This window comes from Alligator sinensis, unplaced genomic scaffold (assembly GCF_000455745.1).
Source record: "Alligator sinensis unplaced genomic scaffold, ASM45574v1 scaffold1377_1, whole genome shotgun sequence".
NCBI lineage: Eukaryota > Metazoa > Chordata > Crocodylia > Alligatoridae > Alligator > Alligator sinensis.
The window spans coordinates 789,965-796,479 of NW_005842585.1; the positions used below are offsets into that span (position 1 = coordinate 789,965).

At 52.2% G+C, this 6,515-nt stretch overlaps 1 protein-coding gene across 1 annotated transcript in view; it reads right to left on the reverse strand.

Annotated features, from left to right (window-relative positions):
• EIF1 (eukaryotic translation initiation factor 1) overlaps positions 1-6,515 on the reverse strand; it is a 21,825-nt gene that overhangs the window by 13,654 nt on the left and 1,656 nt on the right. The gene's annotated exons all lie outside the window — the stretch shown is intronic.

The following is a 6,515-nucleotide window of genomic DNA, read 5'->3' on the forward strand; positions in this document are numbered from 1 at the left end:
ACGGAGAGAGACGGAGAGACGGATCTCTAAGCGCTGTGGGTCCTTTCGAACCCAGCGCGTCTTTCTTAAGAAGGCGATAGAGGCTCCAATTGCCGAACTCCTGGAGCCTAGCAAACTCTGGGGCACCACTCACCGACGGCCTCTAGCCTCTCCCCGTCACAGATCGCAGCCCAGACGAATTCCTACCCTAGAACCCAGTTATCGACACCACGGAGTCTGAACCACTCCGAGGATCCTGGGAACCGAGTTTTAGAGTCCTCCAACGAGGATTGAAGCGGAGCTGTACCTGGGAAACTGTCCAGCCTGCACCGCGACCATCTCCGGTGTAAGTAAATAATCTTTTCAATCAACCATTACGCCTCCGTGACTGATTCTAGCCCGAGCGTACTACTCCACCCCGCGGCTTTTCTCCAGCCCCGCGTGCCTGGGCTGCTGGCCACAGCCCGTGTGCACACAGACGGGCCCAGCTCGCGCCCGGCAAGGACGGGACTGGGAGCCGGCCTGCACACAAGCTTAATACACTTCAGAAAAAAAGAAAGGAACAGCCAAAGATCTACAAAACGCTAGATACCACAGTAACAGTGCCCACAGGCTGCAGGACCACAATACATGGTTTTAAAAAGAAATAAAATTCAGACCGTTCTGCTGGTAACAGGAGCTTGGATGAGATGATGCCACTTTAACATTGGCTCAAGTCCTTTCTAAAAGTAGGTTTGGAAGCAAAGTCAAGGTAGCCCAGCTCCCTGCAAAGGATTTGCTGTTCCTAACCCACCCCAGAGAGGGGTCTGCCCGGTCATTCCTTGGGAGACTCTCAGGAATGAGATACCATGGTTTTTCCTTTTCCTTCCGGGCTAACTAACATCTGTTCATTGATGGGATGTGGCCAGCATAGAAAATGCCATTCTGGATATATGGCTGAACCTCCACAGCTCACTTGACTAGTACAATTTAATCACTACTGTGATGTGCAAGCAGGCTCCTAGGAATACCTTGAAAATATCACTATACAGCTGTTGGCAGAACCTGGGAGATCATATCTTAACAGGCAGTCCATGGTCAGTGGAAAAACACTATAGACACTGAAATTTTAGACCATCGTTTTCCAGAAGACTAGTGCTAGGGATGTAAGCCAGTCACCATGATTATGTTGGAGCCTCCTAGAATGATCATACATGAAAGGTTGCTTTGTGATCTCTCCAAATGCACTTAGTCAGTAAAAAGGTCACTGTGTTTCTAACTGGAAACATCTAGCAAAGGTGCACATTGGGCCAGAATTACAGAACAGGACTAAACATGATTTCTCTTTGAAAAAAAAAAAAAATCACGCCAAGCAGCATTAGCTTCAATTCTTGATCGAGTCAGACAAAACACAAAATCTTTGGTCAAGCAATTCCACTGATTTAATGACAGAATACCTTTCACACATGAGGAAGCTGAAGCACTGAGAATAAGCTGCTGGCACTCGATCAAAAGCAAGCCTGCCACACAAGGGAAGGTTGTGAATACCTTTAAGAGAGTGTTAGGTATAAGTTGTTACACGTGCCCAGGAAGGGGAGTAGGGAACTGCATGGAACAGCAGATCAGCAGGCTAAGAGGGCTCTTGCAATAAGCAAGCTTTATTGTTCTATAAGTTTAACTCCTCCGTTTTTTGAGAACTACACAAGGGTGACTTCAGTCATTGGTGACACACAGGGGGTGCACGCAGGTGCCACATGCCCCCCCCGTGTGGTGGTGCACCCCCTACGAAAAGGCACCGCTGGCAGTGTCGCCACTCACCACCCCTCCACCCTGACACCACCGGCGGTGTCTGCAGGCAATTCGCGATCACCGTTCTCAGTGGCGTCTGAGGGTGGTTGCTGACCACCAGTTGGTGCCCCCCATCGCCGACAGCACCAGGGCTTACCGCTGCCACACTCGCGCCACTGCCACCTATCAGAGCTCGCTGTGCCCCCCCAGCCTTCAGGGGCATGCGGCGTTCATGACTTCAGTGCTCCCATTATCCAGCCTCATACCAACTCAGTGCGTCTCAACCTATTTAGACTTGTCTCCCTAGACATAGGTGAGGCATCTCTCAGAAACAGCCAGCTCTTACTTTTCACTCTTCTTTGAGTTCAGAAAAATAAGACAGCAATTCTTACATACCCCATGTAGCAGGGGCAGGGTTAATTAGCTTGATCAGTCCTTTAACTATACAGAGTTTTTTTATCTTCTGGGCTCATTGGCCTCTCAGGAAACCAGCATAAACCCCACTCAGTACCCAAATCCTAATATAGCCCACACAGGATTCACTCACAGAACCTGAGAAGGTGCTTCCAGCTACCCACTGCTTTCTTCCCCACTGCAGTCCTCCACCTCTTCCTTGGGGTAAGCTCTCTGTCATGGTACTGCTGCCTCCTACTCTACAGCCCTGGGTCTCTTCCCAGACCCAAGGAGTCTCTGACCTGATATTGCAGCCATTTGCTAAGCAACCTTCTTCCTCTGTCTCTTTTTCCTTTCTTATCTTACTAACTTCCAGTTCTGCCAGTGCTCAGTTCCCCTCTGCCTCTCTTTTAGATCAATCTCCCCAGTGCCTTCTTATAGGAGCCTTAGACTTCCTTCCGCCAGCCCGTTATCTTTCACAGCTGGCTCAGTCTTCCCAACAAGCCTATAATTATCCTTACTGCCTGCAGCTGGCCATAGTCTAGGGGTGGGCAATTATTTCATTTGGAGGGCCGCTTAATGACTTTTGGTGAAATGTCAAGGGCTGCAAGGGTAGCCAAAATCATATACTAAAAGTCAAACACCTACTATAACATATTTTAATTTTATTTCAAACTTATTTCTGTCCTGATTTATGTGTGTTTGCACAGTGTGTATAGAGGTGCTTGCATAATAGCTCAGAATAAAGGCTTACTCTTGTATATTGTGTGGGGTGGGTGGGTGAGGGGTGTATGTGCGCATGTGGGATTTGTCGGGGGAGGGGTGTGGGGTTTCTGAAGGGGTGTGGGGGTGTAGGTGTGTGGGGTTCTGGGGGTCATGAAGGGATGTGGGTGTGGGAGGCTATGGGGTTTGTGGGGGATTGTGGGTGTCGGGAATTGGGTTTTGTGGGGGGGTGGGATTGTGTGTGGGGGTTGGATGTGGGCGTGTGTGGGGTTTGTGGGTGGGTGTGGGCCCCCCTGCCACATGCGCCCCCCACAGCGCACAGCCCCCACTGCTGGCAGCAGCAGCAGCATCATCAGGCAGCAGGCCCTTGGGACATTTCTGGCCTGTGGCAGGCAGAGCCCCCTGTTGGCGCATGGCTCCAGCTGAATCCTGGGAGCTGCACGTGGTGGCATGGAGCTGGCTTGGCCTGACTTGCTGACATGTACCGTTAAACCACACTAGGCTGGCTCTGTGCCAGCATGTGGGACTCCCTGCATTGCAGGTGGGAGTTGTGTCCTCTCAGGCCAGGCCGGTTCTGTGCCTTCGCATGGGGCTTCCATCACTCCAGCGGGGATCTGCACATGGTGGCACAGAGCCCACCCAGCCCAATGGCATGTGGACCAGGAGCCACAGGAGTTAAGCACCATCTGGTGACAAACATGTGGCTCCCTGCTGGAGTGCTGGAAGCCCCACATGGAGGCCCAGACCTTGCCTGACCTGGCCTGGCCCAATGGCATGTGACTCCCCCTGCTGGAGTGCCAGGAGCCCCACATGCTGACACGGAGTCAGCCTGGTTTGCTTTAAAGGTGTGCGCCAGCAAGCTGGGCCAGGTGGGTTCCATGCCACCATGTGCAGCTCCCAGAATTCAACCAGAACTGCATGCTGCCAGGGGGCTATGCCTGCTGCCGGCCAGGAGTGCCCTGAGGACCTGCCACCTCTTGCTGCTGCTGCCACTGCCAGCAGGGGCTGTGCACCTTGGCAGGGAGGCCCACACCAACTCACAAACCCCACACCCCCCAGCCCTTTTCATTCATGCAGGAGCTCCTCTCCCCACTCTCCAGGTGTCCAGTGTGCACCATTGTGCTTGGTGCCTCCACATGGGGCTCTCAGATGGAGTGCTGGGAGCCCCATGGTGGTGGAAACACAGAGCCCACCCGGTCCAATGGCACATGAACTCTGAAAGCCCATGCCTTCTGCTGGCTGGCAGTAATTGTTTTTTGGAGAGGCCCACGGGCTGGATAGAATAGCCTGCTGGGCTGGATTTTTCCCACCTCTTCTGTAGTCCCTGCAAGCCTGCAAACTTCTCCCGGAGCGTGCAGCCTGCTACAAGCTCTTTGCCACCCAGTCTGCTACACCCCAACAGGGCAGAAAGTTTTTAACGCTCCGTTAACACAAAACCCATCCAAAAATGTGGTATGAATTCTCTTCACCTTTCTAAGTAGATTAAACAGTGCCTAAGATCTACTTTTCATTGAAGCATTTGCATAACTCTTCCTCTGGTTCTTTAAGTATTTAACAGCATTTAACTACAGTCTGGCAACCCCACACCAGAAACCTTCCCACCACTGTGGGACAGAACCATCCACTGGGTCAATGAGAGGGTTGGACACATTTCACTTTCACTTGGCTTAGGGGTTTGCCTGTTCCCACTGCAGCTGGTGGTGCCGGTGATGGAGTTGCCCTGGGTGCACTGGAGGATGGTCCTGGGCCACCTCACTCATATTGGGGACCCCCTAGACTATGCCAAGCAGGGGTGGGCAGATTCTGCTGCTCTGGCCTGGTACCATCTACTCCAGGAGGTCAAGGCCTCCCTGCCAGACACTGCCCTTGCCTACAGAGACTAGGTCATGTGTGAGGCCAGTCCTCATCCCTTGGTATCCTCCAGGGCTCATCTTGGAGCCCCTGCCTTGGCAGGCCCCACAATGCTCCCCACCCCATCATCTTACCTTGCTGGGGGATACCAAACTGGTCTGCTTTCAATCTGCCCACTGCTGCCTGCTCTACATGCTTGTGCTCTGCACTGTTCATTATCCCGTTCTCACGTCCTGCCCTGACAACAAATGATGGGGTACCCTAGGCAAGAGCAGGGGTGAGGGTCCCAGGTGGACTAGTCTGTATTCCACCTTGATCCTGAGAGCCACCGGGAACATCAGCTAGTGGCTCCTCCATGGAGCCATCACCATGGGCATGTATCTGGCCCAGTTCATGGACACCCCTGACACCTACCCCTTTTATAAGCAGAGGGAAACCTTGGCGCATTAATACCTGGAGTGTGCCAGGCTGCAGCCCCTGCACCATCTACTCCAGAACCTCTTGCTGAGGTTCTAGCTATCTATTCCCCTCACCTGTTCATTTGTGCACTCTCTATCCATGGCCCCATAAAGTCTAAGGACCTCCTGGTCAACCTCCTCCTGGCCCTGGCCAAGCTCATTGTAGATCTTTCAGGAAGGAGGCTGTGGCTGGGAGGGTTCCTGGGGACTGTAGGGCTGCTTTTCTTTCACTTGTGAAATCCCGTCTCCTGGTAGAGTATCTCTAGGCAGTGTCCACTAGCTCCCTGGACTTGTTTGAGGACCAATGGGCATTGTCCAGTGTGCTCTGCTCGGTGTCAGCCCCCTGGCACACTAGTTTTAAACCTTTGACCCTCACTCCTGTCCCTGTTTTGTCTTTGTTTGCCCTAAGCATTCTTTTGTTGCCTATCTAGTGACCTCCCTTTCTAAGGGAGGCTTATAGTGTTCCCTTATGGGCATTGGCCCAGGGCTCCTTGGCAAAAAATATGCCTGCCTGTTTCCACTACACAAATGGCCTTATCCTTCCAGCTGCTGGACACCAGCACTTCAGCTTCCTGCAGAAGCCCCAAAACTAGCTCTGAGTCAGAGAAATCTCCCATCCCAAAGCCAAAGCCAAGCTTGAGGGACCCCAAAACCACTCCTTGACCCTTGCCCTGGGCGTCACAGCTTCAGAAACTATTATTAAAGCAGAATGAAGCCTACGCTCTGGCAGCACTATGCCTATAGCCTTTTTAGAATTGTGGGACATAAGAATCTACCTGGCCAATCTAGATCCTGGCTACTTCTCACCATCACTTGGCTAGGGGACCTGGCTGCTGCCAACACCTAAACAGCCTAATCTTTCTACCTCCTGAACACCAGCACTTCAGCTTCCTACAGAAGCCCCAAACCCAGCTCCAGGAGGGAAACCTCTCCCAACAGAAAGCCAAAGCCTTGCTTGAGGAACTCTCAAGCACTTCCTAGACCCAAGGTCTATGTTCTCCTGCTGCAGGAAATATTCTTGAGGTAGAATGAAGCCTACGCTCTGGCAGTCCCATGTCAAAAACCTGCTCAATGCTGTGTTAAGGGAGGGGGATGTTTCAGGGTGTGTTGATGATTGAGGTTGGTTTGGGCTCCCCTCAAGTTAAGTTAAAAGCATAGATAGGACAGACTGAGGACAGGGCTAGGCCAGGTGGATGTTTATGTCTCACAGCTACAACAAGGGTGTTTGGAGGGAAGTATCATGGTTATGTCCTCAAGGGCCCTGCCTGCCTGTGCCCTCAACTAAGCTGTTAGAGCCCAGTCCTCCCTCATAGTCAGCACAGCCCAAAATATTTCCCAGTGCAG